Here is a 20,277-nt window from a genome sequence, read left to right on the forward strand (position 1 = left end):
CACCATCAACAAAATGAAAAGGCAACCTATGGAATGGGAGAAAATATTCTGCAATCACATATCTGATAAGGGGTTAATATCCAAAATATACAGGGAACCCATACAATTTAATAGCAAAACCCCAACGAAATTAATTAAGAAATATGCAGAGAAACTGAATAGATATTTTTCCAAAGAGGTTATACAAATGGTCAACAGGTATATAAAAAGATTCTCAACATCTTCAGAGAAATGCAAATCAATACCTCAATGAGATATCATCTTACACCTGTTAGGATGCCTACTATTAAGACACAAGAGATAACAAATGCTGGCAAGGATGTAGAGAAAAGGGAGCACTTGTGCACTGTTGGTGAGACTGTAAATTGGTACTGCCACTATGGAAAACAGCATAAACATTCCTTAAAAAATTAAAAATAGAACTATGATATGATTCAGCAATGCCGCTTCTAGGTACATATGCAAAGGAAACAAAATCACTACCTTGAAGAGATATCTGTACTCCCATGTTCATGACAGCATTAGTCACAATCCCCAAGACATAGAAACAACCTACATACACAACAGAATATTATTCAACCTTAAAAAAAGAAGAAAATTTGCCATTTGTGATAACATGTATGAATCTGGAGGGCAATATGCTAAATGAAATAAGCCAGATAGAGAAAGAAAAGTACTGCCTGGCGTCACTTAAATGTGGAATCTAAAAGAATTAAAAAGTTGACCTCATAGAAATAGAGAACAGAATGTTGATTGCCAAGGGATGGAGAGCATGGGAAATAGAGAGAGGTTTGTAAAACAGAGCAAACTTTTAGTTATAAGATAAATAAAATCAGAGGACCTAATATATAACCTGTTGCTATAGTTGATAATGTTATCTCGTACAATTGAAATTTGGTATTAGTGAAATAACAAATGTTTCAAAATGGGACAGAATGGAGAACCTAGAAATAGACCTAAAAAATATAGTCAGCAGATATTTGACAAAGGACAAAAGTAATTCAATGGAAAAAGTACTGTCTTTTCAACAAATGGCATTGGAACAACTGCACATTCACTTGCAAAAAATGAATCCGCATACAGATGCTACACATTCACAAAAACTATTTCAAAACAGACCATAGACTTAATGTCAAATGCAAAACTATAAGCCTTCTAGAGATAACATAGGAGAAAATCAAGATAATCTTGGGTTTGGCAATGAGTAAAAAAATCATGATCTGTGAAAGAAAAACATTGATGTCAGACTTCAAAAAAATTACAAACTTCTGCTCTGTGAAAGACTACCAAGAGAATAAAGAGAAAATCCGCAGACCAGGAGAAAATATTTGCAAAACACTTGTCTGATAAAGGATTTGCATCCAAAACAAAGAACTCTTAAATTTCAACAGTACGATAATAAACAATCCGATGAAGAAATGACAAAAGATGGCTCACAAAGCAGATATACAGATGGCAAATAAGCATTTGAAAATATGTTCAACATCATCTGTCATTAGGGAATTGCAAATTAAAACAACAGTCAATGAGATACCATTATACATCTACTAGAAGGTCTAGAACGCAAAACATTGACAATACCAAATGCTGGCAAAGACATAGAGCAACAAGAACTCTCATTCATTGCTGGTGGGAATGCAAAATGGTACACACACTTTGGAAGACAGTTTAGTAGTTTCTTATAATTCTAAACAGTCTTACATAAGATCTAGCAATCATGCTCCAGGATGTTTGCCAATGAGTGAAAATCACTTCCACACAAAAACTTGCATATGAATGGTTATAACAGCTTTATTTGTAATTGCCAAAAATTACAAGCAATTGAGATGTCCTTTAATAGGTAAATGGATAAACGCACTGTGGCACATCCATATAATGGAACATTATTTTACGATTATAAGGAAAAAAGAGACGTAAAGTCACAAAAAAGACATTGAGGAAATTTAAATGTATATTGTTAAATGAAATAAACCAGTATAAAAATGCTGCATACTCTATGATTTCAACTATGTGACATTCTGGAAAAGACAAAACTATGGAGCCAATAAAAAGCACACTGCATGCCAGGGGAGGGGAAAGGAGGAAGAAGGATGGATAGATGGAGCACAGGGGATTTTTAGGGCAGTTAACCTATTTTGGATGATATTGTAACTGTGGATATATGATATTATGCGTTTTTCAAAACCCATAAAACTCCACAACAAAGTGAAGCCTAATGTAAACTATGAACTTTAGTTAATAATAATAATATATTAATGTTGATTCATCAATTGTAACAAATGTATAACAATAACGCAAGATGTTAATAATGGTGAGGGGGAAAAAGAACTTTTTGTACTATCTGCTCAATATTTCTGCAAATCAAAAAACTACTCTAAAAATAAATATTAATGTCAAAAAAGAAGACATTGTATCAGAATAACAAAAAACATCTTTAGAGTCAAGAAAGAAGCAAATCTATAATTACCAATACTTTTTTCTAATAGATGTTAACCTTTATTCATTAATAGGCAAATTCATAGACTTTGGTTTTATTAAGAAATAAATGATTATTTATACATTCAACTTAAAGAGAGACACAAATGAAAAGAAAGCAAAACAAAGCAGGATAAATGCATTACTATATGCAAATTATGTTATCTTGAAGGAAAGCAAAAATCAGTGAACCAGAAATGAAAAAATTTAACTCATAAAAAATTCAAGTACTTTATCTTTCAAAAATTGAATAAAAAAGAACCAGTAGACCCTCTAATCTAGTATAAAGGATGAGAATGATAAATAGATAATAGAAATAATAAAATGTGATTAAACCACAGATAGGGAGATGAGAAAATTATAAGAGATATGTTATTACATGCAACATGTTAAATTTTAAAATCAATCATTTTAGATGCTTGCTTAAATAAAAAATTAACATCTCTTAAGCTAAGATTAATCTGTTGTCATGTTAGAATAAAGCAATGAAGTAAAAGTTTAGGGAACTAGAAAGTACAGAAAATAGTCAAAGCTTATTTTGCTATCCCTATATTCTTTATCAAAAACAATTGTTCCAATTATTATTGCTGCATAATAAGTCACCCCAAACTTAGCCTCTTGAATTAACCATTTTATTTTATTGCAATGCTGTAGTCACATCAGGAATTTGAGGAGGAGTTGCTTGGGCTGTCCTCATTTGCACCCTTTGTATTGTTGTTGTCAGATGTCCAAGGGGACTACAATCACTGGAGAACTCCATGAGGTGGGCATCCAAGATGGCTCCCTCACAGGGCTGATAGGACATGTTGGCTGCAGGCTAGGAGCTCAGCTGAAGATTCCACCCTAGTCCCCGTCACGTCAAACATGGAGGTCCCAAGGTGTACACTTCTTTTTTTGAGGAAGATTAGCCCTCAGCTAACATGTGCTACCCATCCTCCTCTTTTTGCTGAGGAAGACTGGCCCTGAGCTAATATCCGTGCCAATCTTCCTCTACTTTATACGTGGGACGCCTGCCACAGTATGGCTTGCCAAGCGGTGCCATGTCCACACCAGGGATCTGAACCCACGAACCCCAGGCCTCTGAAGCCAAACATGTGTGCTTAACCTCTGCACCACAGGGCTGGCCCCTCAGGGTGTACACTTCTTACATGGCAGCTGGATTACTTCAGAGCTAGCATGCGCAGAGAATCATTCAGAAGCTCCTTTTGTTTTCTAACCAGCCTCTGAAATAATGCAGCATCACTTCTGCTGTGTGTTGTTCTTGATGAGCCGGTCACTGAGGCCAGCCCAGATTCAAGGGGGGGGGCACAAATGGTGGCAACAATATTACACAATATTCCGCATGAAATAAAAGCGTGCTTCAGATGCTTTTAAATGTTCTGAGCATATAAGAATTCCCAAAATATATTTTTTGGGTAGTGGAATTTGGACTCATAGACTTTTGCCCACAAGTAGGCCTTTCTTCCTCAAAATGGAGAAGGAGTTCTGGACTATTTATATCCTCTCCTAAGGAATAAAACGGGACATGTTGACATCAGTCATAACATTATTACCTCTGTTCAGGCAGATTTGATGGGCAGGCCATCAAATTTATTAGCAATAACAACAGAAAGCTGGCACAATTTTTGGACAAAAGAAATGTATAGGAATTCTGCTTACCTTATGAATTCAGTTTTTTGCAATAATGTGGAATGTATCTTTCTGAAAAATTTGTGCTGAGGACTTTAGTGAGATTTATTTGAAAAACAAAAGTTAACACTCATAATTTGTTGTATATATCTATCTTTTGCTCAAGAAAGAGAAGAAAAAGAGATTGCATGTTTTTAAAAAAATTTTAGGGGCTGGCCCAGTGGCCGAGTGGTTAATTTTGCGTGCTCTGCTTCAGTGGCCCAGGGTTTCACAGGTTCGGATCCTGGGCACAGACATGGCACTGTTCATCAGGCCATGCTGAGGCGACATCCTACATAGCACAACCAGAGGGACCTACAGCTAGAATATACAACTATGTACTGGGGGGCTTTGGGGAGAAGAAGGGAAAAAAAATTGTATTGAGGTCATAATAGTTTATAACATTGTGGAATTTCAGTTGTGCATGATTATTTGCCAGTCACCTTATAAATGCACCCTTTCACCTCTTGTGCCCACCCCTTAACCCCCTTCTCCTCTGGTAACCACTGTTTTCTTTGTTCATATGTTAGTTTATTTTCCACATATTAGTGAAATCATACGGTATTTGTCTTTCTCTGTCTAGCTTATTTCGCTTCACATAATACCCTCAAGATCCATCCATAATGTTACGAATGGGATGACTTTGTTTTTTTTGGCTGAATGGTATTCCATTGTTTATATAGATACAACATCTTCTTTGTATCAATTGATAGGCACTTGGGTTGCTTCCACTTCTTGGCTATAGTGAATAATGCTGCAATGAACATAGGGGTTCATAAGTCACTTTGAATTGTTGATTGCAAGTTCTTTGGATAAATACCCAGTAGTGGGATGGCTGAGTCATATGGTATTTCTATTTTTAATTTTTTGAGAAATCTCCATCCTGTTTTCCATAGTGGCTGCACCAGTTTGCACTCCCACCAGCAGTGTATGAGGATTCCCTTTCCTCCACATCCTCTCCAACATTTTTTATTTTTTTGTCCTGGTGATTATAGCCATCCTAATGGGTGTAAGGTGACATCTTAATGTCGTTTTGATTTGCATTTACCTGATGGTTAGTGATGTTGAACATCTTTTCATGTGCCTGTTGGCCATCTGTGTATCTTCTATGGAAAAATGTCTGTTCACATCCTCTTCCCACTTTTTGGTTGGATTGTTTGTTTTTTTTTTGTTTTTGAGTTGTGTGAGTTCTTTATATTTTGGAGATTAACCCCTTGTCAGATATATGATTTACAAATATTTTCTCCCAGTTGGTAGGTTGTCTTTTTGTTTTATTCCTGGTTTCCTTTGCCTTGTAGAAGCTCTTTAGCATGATGAAGTCCCACTTTACTTTTTCTTTTGTTTCCCTTGTCTGAGTAGACATGGTATTCAAAAAGATCCTTCTAAGACCAATGTCAAAGAGTGTACTGCCTATATTTTCTTCTAGGAGTTCTATGGTTTCAGGTTTTACCTTCAAATCTTTGACCCATTTTGAGTTAATTTTTGTGTATGGTGAAAGACAATGGTCTACTTTCATTCTTTTACATGTGACTGTCTAGTTTTCCCAGCACCATTTATTGAAGAGACTTTCCTTTCTCCACTGTATTTTCTTAGCTCCTTCGTCAAAGATTAGCTGCCCATAGATGTGTGGGTTTATTTCTGGGCTCTCAATTCTGTTCTATTCATCTGCGTGTCTGTTTTTCTGCCTGTACCACACTGTTTTGATTACTATAGGCACTGCACTATATTTTGAAGTCAAGCATTGTAATGCCTCCAGCTTTGTTCTTATTTCTCAGGATTTCTTTAGCTATTTGGGGTCTCTTGTTGCCTCATATGAATTTTAGGATTCTTTGTTCTATTTCTCTGAAGAATGTCATTGGGATTCTGATTGGGATTGCATTGAATCTGTAAATTGCTTTAGGCAGTATGGACATTTTAACTATATTTATTCTTCCAATACATATGCATGGAATATCTTTCCATTTCTTTATGTCATCATTGATTTCTTTCAATAATGTCTTATAATTTTCATTGGCTAGATCTTTCACTTCCTTGGTTAAATTTATTTGTAGATATTTTATTCTTTGTTGCGATTGTAAATGGAATTGTACTCTTGTGTTCTCTTTCTATCGGTTCATTATTAGAGTATAGGAATGCAATTGATTTTTGTAAGTTGACTTTGTACCCTGAAATTTTGCTGTAGTTGTTGATTATTTCTAATAGATTTCTGATGGATTCTTTAGGGTTTTCTAAATATAAAATCAGGTCATCTGCAAACAGTGAGAGTTTCACTTCTCCATTGTCTATTTGGATTCCTTTACTTCCTCAATTGCTCTGGTCAAAACCTTCAGTGCTGTGTTGAATAGGAGTGGTGAGAACGGGCACCCTTGTTTTATTCTTGTTCTCAGAGAGATGGCTTTCAATTTTTCCCTGTTGAATATGATCTTAACTGGGAATTTGTCATATACAGCTGTTTTAATGTTGAGGTACGTTCCTTCTAAACCCATTTTATTGAGAGATTTTATCATAAATTGATGTTGGATCTTACTAAATGCTTTCTCTGCACCTATTGAGATGATCATGTGGTGGTTTTTATTCCTCATTTTGTTAATATGGTGTATCACATTGATTGATTTGTGGACATTAAAGTATCACTGCATCACTGGTGTAAATCCCACTTGATCATGGTGTATGATCCTTTTAATGTATTACCGTATTCAGTTTGCAAATACTTTTTTTAAGGATTTTTTCACCTATGTTCATCACTGATATTGGTCTATAATCTTCCTTCATTGTATTGTCCTTATCTGGTTTTGATATCAGGGTAATGTTGGCCTCATAGAATGAGTGAGGAAGTATTCCATTGTATTCAATTTTTTGGAATAGTTTGAGAAAGATAGATATTAAATCTTGTTTGAATGTTTGATAGAATTCTCCAGAGAAGCCATCTCATCCTGGACTTTTACTTTTGGGGGGGTTTTGATTACTGTTTCAATCTCTTTACTTGTGATTGGTCTGTTCAGATTCTCTATTTCTTCTTGATTCAGTTTTGGGAGGTTCTATGAGTCTAAGAATTTATCCATTTCTTCTAGGCTATCCAATTTGTGGGCAAATAGTTTTTCATATATTCTTTTATAATCTTTTGTATTTCTGCAGTATCAAATGTAATTTCTCCTCTTTCATTTTTAATTTTATTTGATCCTTCTCTCTCTTTTTCTTGGTGACTCTGGCTAAGGGAGTGTCAGTTTCGTTTATCTTCTGAAAGAACCAGTTCTTTGTTTCATTGATCCTTTCTACTGTTGTGTTTTTTTTTTTTTTGAATTTCATTTATTTTTGCTCTATTTTTATTATTTCCCTCTTTTTGCTGACTTTGGGCTTTGTTTAGTCTTCTCTTTCTAGTTCTGTTAGGTGTAGTTTAAGATTGCTTATTTGAGACTTTTCTTGTTTGTTAAGGTGGCCCTGTATTACTACAAATTTCCCTGTTAGGGCTGCTTTTGCTGCATCCCATTGGAGGTGGTATGGTGTATTTTCATTTTCATTTGTCTCCAGATATTTTTTGATTTCTCCTTTAACTTGTTTAATGATCCATTGGTTGTTCAGTAAGATGTTGTTTAATCTCTACATATTTGTCCCTTTCCCACCTTTTTTCCTGGTAGTTGATTTCTAATTTCAAAGCTTTATGAACAGAAAAGATGCTTGATATAACTTCAATCTTCTTAAATTTATGGAGGCTTGCCTTGTTTCCCAGTGTATGGTCTATCCTTGAGAATGTTCTGTGTGCATTTGAGAAGAATGTGTATTCTGCTGTTTTTGGATGTAGTGTTCTATATGTATATCTATTAAGTCCATCTGGTCTCATTTTTCATTTAAATCCAATATTTCCTTGTTGACCTTCTGTCTGGATGATCTATCCATTGATGTAAGTTGGGTGGTAAATTTCCCTATTGTGTTGTTGTTAATAGCTCCTTTTAGGTTTGTTAGTAGTGGCTTTATGTACTTTGGTGTTCCTGTGTTGGGTGCATAGATATTTATAAGTGTTATGTCTTCTTTGTGGAGTGTCCCTTTTATCACTATATACTACCCCTCTTTGTCTCTCATTATCTGTTTTATCTGGAAGTCTACTTAGTCTCATATAAGTGTAGTAACACCTGCTTTCTTTTGTTTTCCATTAAGTTGAAGGATCATCTTCCATTCTTTCACTCTGAGCCCGTGTTTGTCTTCAGAGGGGAGATGTGTTTCCTGGAGACAGCATATTGTTGAGTCCTGTTTTTTAACCCATCCCACCACTCTGTGTCTTTTGACTGGAGAATTCAGCGCATTTACATTTAGAGTGATTATTGATATAGGAGGGCTTAATGTTGCCATTTTATCACTCGTTCTACATTTCCCTTGTTTCTTTTCCTGTGTGTTTCAGACTACCAATTTATTTTGGTAGTTCTCTATAGTGATTTTTTCAGCTTTCTCTTTATTTATCATTTGTGTCTCTGTTGTGATTATTTCTTTAGTGGTTATTGTGAGGTTTATATAAAAAACTCATAGATGAGATAGTCCATTTTTTGATACCCTCTTGTTTCCGTAGACTAAGCTGGTTATATCCTTTTCTTCTTTCTCTTCTAAGTTATTATTGTCACTATTTATTCCAACTCTTGTGTTGTGAGTTTGTGGTTAAAATGATGAGACTAGATTTATTTTTGATGTTTTCCTTCCCTTTATCTTTAATGTTATAATTTTTTGCTAACCTGTTTTGATAAAGAGCTGCAATTTTCTCATTTTGTCTACCTACTTATTTCCTTGCTCAAAGCTTGAAACCCTTTTATAGGGCCTTTTGAGCATTTCTTTTAGGAGGGATCTTGTGGCAGTGAACTCCCTTAGCTTTTGTTTATCTGGGAAAATTTTTACTTCTCAATCATAGCTAAAGGATATTTTTGCTGGATAGAGTATTCTTGGCTGAAAGTTTTCATCTTTCAGAATTTGGAATTTATCATTCCAGTCTCTCCTAGCCTTTGAGACTTCTGTTGAGAAATCTGCTGAAAGCCTGATAGGAGTTCCTTTTTAAGTTATTTTTTTCTGCCTTGTTACTCTTAATATTTTTCTTTGCCATTAACTTTTGCCGGGTATACTATCGTATGCCTCAGAGGTCTTTTTACATTGATATAGTTAGGAATTCTATTAGCTTCTTTCCTTTGCATTTCTAGGTCTTTCCCAGGTTTGGGAAGTTCTTAGCTATTATTTCTTTGAACAAGCTTTCTTCTCCATTCTCCTACTCTTCTCCCTCTCAAATACCTATAATCCTTATGTTGCATTTCCTAGTTGAGTCAGATTTTTCTCAGAGAATTTCTTCATTTCTTTTTTAGTCTTAGTTCTCTCTCCTACCCTGCCTGAAGTGTTTCTATATTTCTATCCTGCAGACTGCTAATTCTCTCCACTATAATATCAACTCTATTATTTAGGGAGGCTAGAGTTTTCTTTATTTCATTCATTGTGTTTTTCATCTTCAACATTTCTGATTGGTTTTCCTTATAGTTTCAATCTCTTTTATGAAGAATTCCCCCTGTTTATTAATTTTGTTCCTGATTTCATTCAACTATCTGCATTTTCCGGTAACTTGAGTCTTTTTATGATAGCTATTTTGAATTCTCTATCATTTAGATTATAAATTTCTGTGCCTTCAGGATTGATTTCTGAGTGCATGTCATTTTCCCTCTGGTCTGGAGTATTAATATACTTCTTCATAGTCTTTGATGATGTGGATTTGTGCCTCCACATAGTGATAGTTTCTGGTTGCAGCTTCCACTTGCCACCACTAGGTGGGAGTCAAGACTTGTGTATTCTGAACTGGCCATAATCCTACGCTCACTTGTTCACAGCTGCTGCTTTTCTAACCTTTGTGCAGGTCCTCTGGCTGACTGGCTGAGCTGGAGCACTGGATGGGATAAGGGGCATTTTCTTTCACCTGAGCAATTCTGGGGGTGGGGGGGGGAGTCGCACTCTGCCCTCACTATCTACTCTCCTGGTGTGCTAGGCTGATGAAGATATCCCAGCAACAGCTTTGCCACCTTTGTGTGGGGCTTTCCCATTGTCTGTGAGGGAGTTTGGAGAGTGAAGGTTTTCCCTCAGAGCACTACCTCTTCTCTTTCTCTTAGAGCCAGGCAGAGCCCCATGCCATGGATCACTGCTCTTTGGGGAGAGAGAGTAAATCCCCTTACCTCCTTCCACTACCTCTGTGGGGTCCAGCGCCTCCACATTCAGACCTTTGGCTTTGTGGGTCCCTCACACTTCTTTTATGTTGTGTCAATGTCCTCTGTTGGCTTATGAATATCATTTTTGTTGTATCTTATGGGGGAGAGTCTAAAGGAAGTGCTCACTCTGCCATGATGCTGATATCACTCCTCTCAAGATTGCACATTTTAAAGGATTTGGGTGCATATAAAGTCTGAAGTATTTCAACAAAGGTCAGATTATGCCCTCAAAAATTTATTAGGGGGAGGGGCTGGCCCCGTGGCTGAGTGGTTAAGTTTGTGCGCTCCGCTGCAGGCGGCCCAGTGTTTCGTTGGTTCGAATCCTGGGCGCGGACATGGCACTGCTCATCAAACCACGCTGAGGCAGCGTCCCACATGCCACAACTAGAAGGACCCATAACGAAGAATATACAACTATGTACCGGGGGGCTTTGGGGAGAAAAAGGAAAAAAATAAAATCTTTAAAAAAAAAAATTTATTAGGGGGAAGAAATTACTGTTGACTAAAATGAAGTTAAAATATCACGTATAAATAAATGTAGGAAAAGTCAAGGACAGTATTGGAAAATTGTCCCCGAAAAAATGATTACAAAGAGCATTTTGCAAGTTATCTCCTTTATCCTTTCAGGAAAAGATATTACACTGGCATATTACACTCCAGGGGTTATAAAACGTTGCAAGTCTTAATCTGAGCTATAATATAACCCTAATACAAAAAGCTAAAAAAATCAAAAAAGTTACAGATACCATTTAAAATGTTAGGTAAAGTCATATGAAGACAAGATAGTATCTGAAACCGCACTGCCTATGACTGATTCCCAGCTCCAATAATTACTCTCTCTGTGAACATGGGCAAATAACTTAAGTTCTCTGTGCCTCAGATCTTTCATCTTTAAAATGGGAGTGCTAATAATATCTCTTTCATATATTTATTGATGAATATATAAAACACTTTTGATATTTTACTATCTATTCATATAAAAATGCATCATGAATACCTTTTCTCATCAATTTATCTTTTATAAAATTGGCTAAATAGCTATAGACTATTCCAATCTTTGGGTATATCCTAATTCATTTAACCAATTCTTTATTACTAGACATTTATCTTCAATTTTTCAATCTTTTAAACCAATGCAAAAAAAAATAGCCCTCATCTTGTGTATTAGTGATTACTATTCCTGTATGTATTCCAAGAAATAAATTACTTGGAGAAAGGGAATGTAAGCTTCTCAGATTTTGATAAATATGCCTCAGTTGCTGATTTGCATGTTTCAAATTAATGTATCTCTGATTCCTATCCAACAATTAATGTTTTCTTTTTATTTTTCATTTTAAATCTTTGCTGATTTGATAAGATAAAAAGATATATCATTATTGCATCAATTTTTATTTTTTAGTTGTGAAGTTGAGTAATTTTTATTGATCATGAATATTTAATCTTTGTCATTTACTTACACACGTGCAATTTCATTTTCTAATGGCATGTCTGGATTTTCCTTTTAGGTATGTGAGAGCTCAACAAACATGAACAAAAGGAAGTCTTCAATTCAATGTCATGTGTATTGCAAATAATTTTCCCTTATTTTTTAACATTCATCTGTTTGAGATTTATTTTTAATATAGATCTTTTGATTTGTATACTGATTTTTGATATCTATCAATTTTGACTTTAAGCTCATATTTAGAAAGAACATTCAGTTAGAAGATTATATAAAATGTGGTCTGTGTTTTCCAATAAACATTTAGTTTATGTTTGTGTTTATGTCAATATATTTAATTTACGTATCTCATTTTGTTATATAGTATGAGATAAATTTGATCTTTTTATTATTTTTACCAAAAACAATAATGCATTTTTTCTTACTAATTTGGAATTTTACCTTTATTAAATGCTTATTTATCTATCTGAGTCTGTTTCTGGATTCATTACTGTCTTCTATTTACTCAATGGTTTGTTTGTGCCTGGAACACAATAGCATTTACTATATTATGCTATCTAACAAGGTAAAAGCCTCATTATTGCCATTCTCATAAAATGTTCCCGACTAATCGCTTTTATTTTTCCTAATGATCATCTTCTTTGGTTGCATTTTATAGATATTGTGCTAGAATTTTAAATTTGTAAAGCAATAACTGAAACTGTCACAATATTATTTTACTATTTATGAACAGAATATCTTTCTTCATTTATTCTAGTCCTTGTTTATGTCTCTCAAAAAAGGCCTTACTTTTCTTAATGTAGGTGCTTACTCATTTTTCACTTCATTTGTTCCTGGATGATTTGTGATTTTGTGCATATTGAGAGTGAGGTCATTGTCTTCTCTCTTATTTTTCCTCTTGCCTCTTGGTAAATGGTAACAGGTAATTAAAATATATATTACTCCTTAATATGTTTTCCTTGAGACTAGTCACTTTCTTGGATTCTCAAGTCCAAATGAATTTTCCATTGATTCTTATAAGTTTTCCAGTTAGACAGTATATCATCAGGATTCAATTCAACCAGAGAAGCAGAAACATTAAGATATTTATACATATAAGGATTTGACCTGACACAGTTGTAGGACCTACTTAAGCAGTTTCTGTAAGACTGTTGTCCTTGGGTCTGATGCTGGAGTTTGAAGTCCACCGGGCAGGCCATTGGGAAGAAGAGATGGTTATAAAGTGGGGAAGAGCAAAAATGTGCTGATCTCCACAAATGAGCTGGGGCCTGGGAAGGCAGACAAAAGTCCTTGTCAGTTCTTGTTGTCTCTGATTTTGATGGTACGGATATCTTGCAGAAACCAGAACTCTTCATCATCACTTCTGGCCCTGGTATCAGACAAGCTAATGGAGTGTTCAGGGGAAGGTAGAGCAGTTGCAGGCATGCTATGGTTTGAACATTTGTGTCCCCTCAAAATTCACACATTGAAATTCTAATATCCTATATGATGGCATCAGGAGGTGTGGCCTTTGGAAGGTGATTTGGTCATGATGGCAGAGTCCTCATGAATGAGATTAATACCCGTATAAAAGAGACCCCAGAGACCTCCTTGCTGGGGTCCTTCCACCATGTGAAGATACAATAAGAAGTCTGTGACCAGAAGAGGGCCCTCACTCCATGATGCTGGCACCCCAATCTCAAACTTCCAACCTCCAGAACTGTGATAAATAAATTTCTGTCGTTTATAAGCCACGCGGTCTGTGGTATTTTGTAATAGCAGCCCCACCTGACTAAGACAAGGCCCAACTAAGTGAGCCAGCTGACAAATAGCAAATAGCAACATGTGTGGGCTACAAAATGGCTGTTGCTTCAGTTCTGCCATCTGTGTCACAAAACTCTCTCTTGTTGATCTTTTTTACTGGAAACCCAAGGCAAGAGAATTCTGGGAAATGTAATTTAGCCTGACCAAGCTGACACACTAAAATGCAAAATAGCTGCATTAACTGTAAATAAAGTGAGCACAGTGCCTTCCTTTCTATTATTTATATTTCCTTTCTTTTTCTTGTCTTATTTCCTATCTAGAAAATATTTAAAATAATGTTGAATTTTCCTCTCTTATTCAAGTTGAATATCTGCATTCCTTTTGATACCAGCAGCTGTTGATTTCCAATAGATATGTTTAGACTACACTATTATCAATCTATTCTTCTCCTATCAAAAATGCAGAACTTTATAATTTTTTTGGCATTTATTGTGATGATTATTTTTTCTTGATATCTTTATCTGTTTACTTTTATTAATGATTACTTTCATTGATGAAGTTTCTGATTTTTTTATAATACTTTTTATTCTGTAATCTCTACCCCAATTTCCTCCTTTGTAAAATAATTCATGGGGCCTTCCCGGTGGCGAGACGGTTAAGTCGGTACGTTCCGCTTCGGTGGCATGGGGTTCGCTGGTTCAGATCCCGGGTGCAGACATGGCACCGCTTGGCAAGCCATGCTGTGGCAGGTGTCCCATGTATAAAGTAGAGGAAGATGGCCATGGATGTTAGCTCAGGGCTAGTCTTCCTCAGCAAAAAGAGGAGGCTTGGCAGCAGTTAGCTCAGGGCTAACCTTCCTCAAAAAAAAAATAATAATAATAATTCATGCTTCTTTGGCAACTGTGATAATTAAATAAAATTTTTGCATGTAATGTGCTCAGAACAACACCTGATACACCACAAGTACTTAATAAATCTTAGCTCTTATTAGATAGGTTGAAAGGAAAGAAACTCTGAATTGACTCCTCATTCCCTTTGAATTTTCCTCTAAAAAAGGATAGTAAGGTTTCTATCTGTACTGTGGCTTTTCTAGGTCATTCTTTCTGTAGTTTATTATGGCTTTAGAGGTCACAAGATCATTGATTGTCTCAATCAAAAATTAAGACCTTATTGCCAATCTAGAGCTCACTAGCTCTCAAATGACACCAGACATAGGAAAATGGGCAATGAAATAGCCTCAAAGCAGTTATTTATAAATTAATACTCCTTAGAAGATCTTGGAGAAATCATAAAATAGTTATTAAACTAGACAATGATCCATGCAGTCTCCATATTGCACAGAAAAGAATTTCAATGAATTTTAATTGTAGATATTTTCTAAAAGATTAAAGTATTTTACACACATTGAAGAAAACATGACACTTTTCATTTTTATTATACATATGACTTTCTTATGGTATATATTCTTCTTAATAGCATTGCCATTTTTATCCAGTTTAAAAGTTAATGACTGCTTATTGTAGAAAATTTGGAAATTTGAAAAAAGTATGTTTTACAATGAAAAACATTTTTAAGATTTTTTCTGTGGCTGTATATACACATATATAAATTCTTATTGATGAATTATTGTAGATACATACTCACACATATATCCATAATATATACATATATTTAAATTACATATCCCACTGATAAATTTTGTGTCAGGCTCAGCTCTAGGCCCTAAGGATACAGAATGAAACAAACACTCACATGGGTCTCATTATCGTGGAGCTTTCATCTTAGTACACATAAAAATATAACTGTATAATTTTAACAAATTGGCATCATATTTTTGGGACTTACTTTTTCACTCATGTGTGACTGTCTAACCCAGTTTTTATAATGATACTCTTAACTACCACTCAAGTTTAAACTCAGCTTCTTACAACTGCAAAGCCATGCTAGTTTTTTTGGAGAAATCTATGCCTATGAATACAGTTAGCATTTTATAGCTACAACTATTTAATTAAAAATGTGTTTCTGTCCAATAGATCTAAAAATGCGATTGCTTTACCAAAGTAGCAAAAGGAAAGATGGACACTATTCTATTGGAAACAGGTTGGATCATTGAAACCTGAAGTATATTGAAATATTTTGTTATTGTACAATTAAATGCATTTAAAGATGATTTAATTACCAAGATATTTGCAAATATGTGCACAGTCTGCAATTTTCTATATCTATAATGGAGTTTCGCAGAGCAAAGTTATTTAAGTTGGCACAAAGTCTAGATATTTAATTATAATTATTTTAATCCCAAATCAATATATTGTGAACTTTTTTCCTTTAAAATACCCTTTATTTGAATCCAAGATTAAATGAGAGGAAGGATTTTAGTGTATATTTTCTACCATCTCAGTAGAAGAATCAAGTTCAGTAACAGGGTTAGATGCTGGTATTGAGAAATTATGCTCTCCAAACTTGGAGGCAAGGAGTTGGTGCTCAGACTTCTCACTGCCCATCAAATTCTAGAGCACTCAACTTACTGTTTTACTCATGAAATTTTTAGAGACAAAACTTCTCACCTTCTCCCCCTTCCTCTGCTTCCTACACTTCAAGCAATCAGTTTTCAAGTTCAAGTGATTCTCCTATACTGTTATTTCTTGAGTCTTCCCCTTTTAAAAAATTGCCACCACCAACTAACACAATCAGCCCACTTCTAAAACTTTCCAAGTGGCTACCCATTCTGTCCTTTTTAATTCAACTTTTACTAAACCTCCTAAAAGAAACTTTCAGCATATGTCAAAACAAACAACTCAGCATTTTGTTTTTAGGTAATTTAAACTCTTCTTGCAGGCATGTAACATTATTAATTTAAGTGTGAGAGACTCTTTATTTAAATAAAAAAGGTCTAAGAGTGATAGACTTTCATGTATTTTCTTTCCTCATGAATATGGAAAAAAGACTAATTCATATTAATTCTTAATTGGCTTCAGAAAGAAAACCCAGAGTGTTTTTGAGAAGATAAAGCTTTGGGCTTCTGGATGGATGAGAACCAAAGCCAGCAACCACCACAGAGACACTTCACCAGAGGATCCTGGCCTCACCTGAGCCGCCTCAGGGTCTACAAAGCTGAGAAGTTGGGTAACAGGGACTGGGGGCACTTGTGGGGGGAGGGAAATATCTAGAGTGGAAGTGGTTGAGATGCACTCAGCCTCTAGAGGGTCATAAGCAAATGCCCGATAGCCTTGCCTGACAGGCTCAAGGTGGGCAGGGTGAAAGGTGGGGTGGCCTTGACCCTGTCTCAGGAGGGTCAGCAGCAAATGTCTTCAGAAACTTTCCCCCAAAGGACGTGGCCTCTCCCTAGCTGCATCTGAAGAGGCAGGTCCAAGAAACTGGAACACAGGGAAAATTCAAAGTTTCTTATGAACACAACCCATGTCTTTAACAATTGCAAATCAGAATTTTAAATCTTTTAGAAGTTAAAATTTAAGATCAAAACACATAGTAACATTCTGTAGTGATCAAGTACTTTAAAAGTCATCTCTCTTAGATATAACAGTTGCAAAGGAGACGTAGTGATGCAAATTAGGATCTGCAGTTTTGAGGACAGAAAATATTTTCCTCGGTTTATTATTTTTTTATATCAAGCAGTTTGAAGGACTTTTCATTTTTAACGAAAAGTACTAGAATTGCAAGCATTAGAAAATTGGCTTGAAAAGCTCCAATTTACAATATAGAAGAAAACAAGTATAACAAAATTAACAAAGATAATATGACAAGTCATGTTTGGTATCTAGAAGACTTCCTTTCTATAACTCCAACCTGCATATTCAGTATCATTTTTACTATTCTTTAGTTGCTTACACATAGAGCTGTCCAACCACAACAAAAGTTGAATAAATGGATGCACCATCTATTACAATCACATTAATCCCGTCACTGTTCTCTCCACACAAGCCATGAACTTTCCCACCTTTATGCCTTTGCTCGGGGCATTCTTTCCATCATTTTACAAAGTCTATACTACATCCAATCTATTTTATCAGTCTTCAATGGCTACTCTGTCTCTCAGATCATCTAACCATTCTCTGCGTTACTGTCCCTTATATCACCCATTTATAGTATTCTAATTCAATTGTCTGCTAATCTAATTGCCCTTAGCCCCTTCTCATTGTAACACAAGTATTTTACTTCCCAAAACATGTGCCTGGAACAACTTGTTTAACCTTGTGCTGCCTGAGTTTCCTTATCTGTAGAGTAAGGATAATAATAATACTGACTTCATTGATAATGAATAAAATATTATATGTAAATTGATTAGGACAGGGCACAGTCAGGTACAAAGTAAGCATTCTGTCAATTTTCATTATTAAATCTTTGTCTCTTTCACACACACACACACAAAACAAAACGTGAAGCATCTTTCTTATTTTTTGTTCTGGTTGCCTCTGCAAAGTAGCACAAAGAACACTTACCACTTGAATGTTCATTATTGGAAGAGTCATATTCACCCCAAAGATGCTGCCTACAGATGTCCCCGTGGGTTCTAATTGACAGGCTGCTAGTCCAGAGCTAGGTTCCGTGCAGTGGGAGAATGTCCTCCACTCCTGCTCAGTTCTGCCTTAGCCCCTCAGCCCTGAAGCATCTCTGACTGTGACCAGAGCTCAGATAGATTTCAAGGGACATGGGAGGTAGTTTATCATCCATATCATCCCTCTCTTGTTCTCTTGACTCCTTTCCTAACCTCCTCATAACATTTCTATTTCCTACCAAAATTATAAAACTAAACCTCTTATGTATATTTATGACTCCATTGTAAACAAATATTGGTGTGGGTATATGTATGGTTTGAGTCTGTGTGCAGGAGGGGTGAGGAGTGCTGTATCCACGAGCAGCTTCCAAGCTTCTGCTCATTCAACAAAAATACGATTACCTTATCTCTTCTTTTAAGTTATCCCTTTACACCTTTTGTTATTCCAACTATTACAGTATCAACTAACTCTTTTTTACATTGGAAAGACATATATGTATCTCCCAGAGTTTTTAGAGCAAAGACTACCACAAAAAAGACTGCTGTCAGTAAGTTTCCATGGGTCTCTCCTTTTCTGTACATCTTGCATCGGCTTTTATTCCAGAATATCTTTACAAGGATGTTTGTACAACAAAAAACTTTGCAAGACAGAGACAGTGTCTCCCTTCTGGTAGAAAGCAGATTTGTTTCATTATCAGGATATCAAAGATAATGTCTCCCTTTAGGGCAAACTTTGGGCAGTTTTCCTTGCAGCCTATGAAAAAAAGATTAGGGTTTTCTAAGCTGAAGTGCCCCATTGTGATATAAACCCACTGAATAATTCCACCCAGACCACTCTACATTGCCACAGGACTGGGGGAGCAAGGAAAATTGATGCAAATGTGAAACTCTTGCCTCTCGCTGTGCTGTAACAAAGTTCATCTCTGAACCAGGAATCTTGCAATGTCAGTCAGTACTTATAAAACTGTGACAGGCTAACTGATTAGCTTGCAAATAGGGTAAAATCTCAGACGCTTCATAGTTCTTGACAAAGACTCAAAAATCCTTAGTAGACTAACTTATTTTTCTAATATACAGAATAAAAGGCACTAATTTAAAAAATACTGAATGCTTAAATTTGCTTTATAATTATATTGCATTAGTTTCCACATATGGGTATGCAGGGTTCCCTTATTTTGCAATCCAATACTTTAGCATCTGCTGGGCAGATATATTCACCTACAGTATTTGACTTCATTACAGAAAGTTCAAGCACATTTTGTACTGGAGCTCTATTTCTTGACAACTTGGGGAAAATGAGATTACGTGTAATTGCCTCTATGGCTTGACCTTCCCTCTCTCACTGTTTACTAAATATAGTATATATTCAACAACCATTGCAAAATTTAATTATGTGATGAGGAAAAAAGGGGCTTACTCATTAGAAGTTATTATGCTAATAAAATATGAAGCACATGTCATACACACGCTTGAACAAATGAAAACTGGTAGCCTATGGGTTACACATAAAGAAATGAAAACCCCATGAATATATTGCAAAAGCATCAGATTTAGCCTATAAAGTTGCCCAAGCAATGTCTGCTGTTTGATATGTAGGCGAGTCAATGGCAAGAAATCTGTGCATGGAAGGGTAATTTTTTAAACTTTAACACAAGAAGACAAGACTTCAATTAATTGAAACATTCACTACAACAGAAATGTGCACATTCTCAGAACAGGAACATTTGTAATGATGGGGTTATAAACTAATATTAAGCTTTTCTTTCCTTCAAAGGAGTCTTTGGAAAGCAGGTTCCAAGTCACTCAAAGACTTACCAATACAATGGATATAAGCTGTTATGTATTGGTGGCTGATTATACATTTTTGTCTCTCCTACTTGCCTATTGCTTTCATTATTAGAATTTTTTTGTCAGTGAATATTACATGCATAAAATAGATCATTGTCCACCCAGATTAACTATAGATGCAAATAATGATGATATGGTGAAATGTTCATATTGTCAGTAACGTGTGGTCTTATATGACTGACAATGCCATATATACTTTCTTCCACAGAAAAATAAAAATTTACTGATCAATAATCCTCAGTGTATGCCGAACATGTCCTAATGAAGAGTGTATAGTTTTTACTCATCCATCCCCACTGTTTGCTTCTATGCCTGTAACCCTTGGTCATTATGATCCACCTGCTTTAATCTATGTTGATATTATTAGC

This window comes from Equus asinus, chromosome 6 (genome assembly GCF_041296235.1).
Source record: "Equus asinus isolate D_3611 breed Donkey chromosome 6, EquAss-T2T_v2, whole genome shotgun sequence".
In the NCBI taxonomy this organism is placed as follows: Eukaryota; Metazoa; Chordata; class Mammalia; order Perissodactyla; family Equidae; genus Equus; species Equus asinus.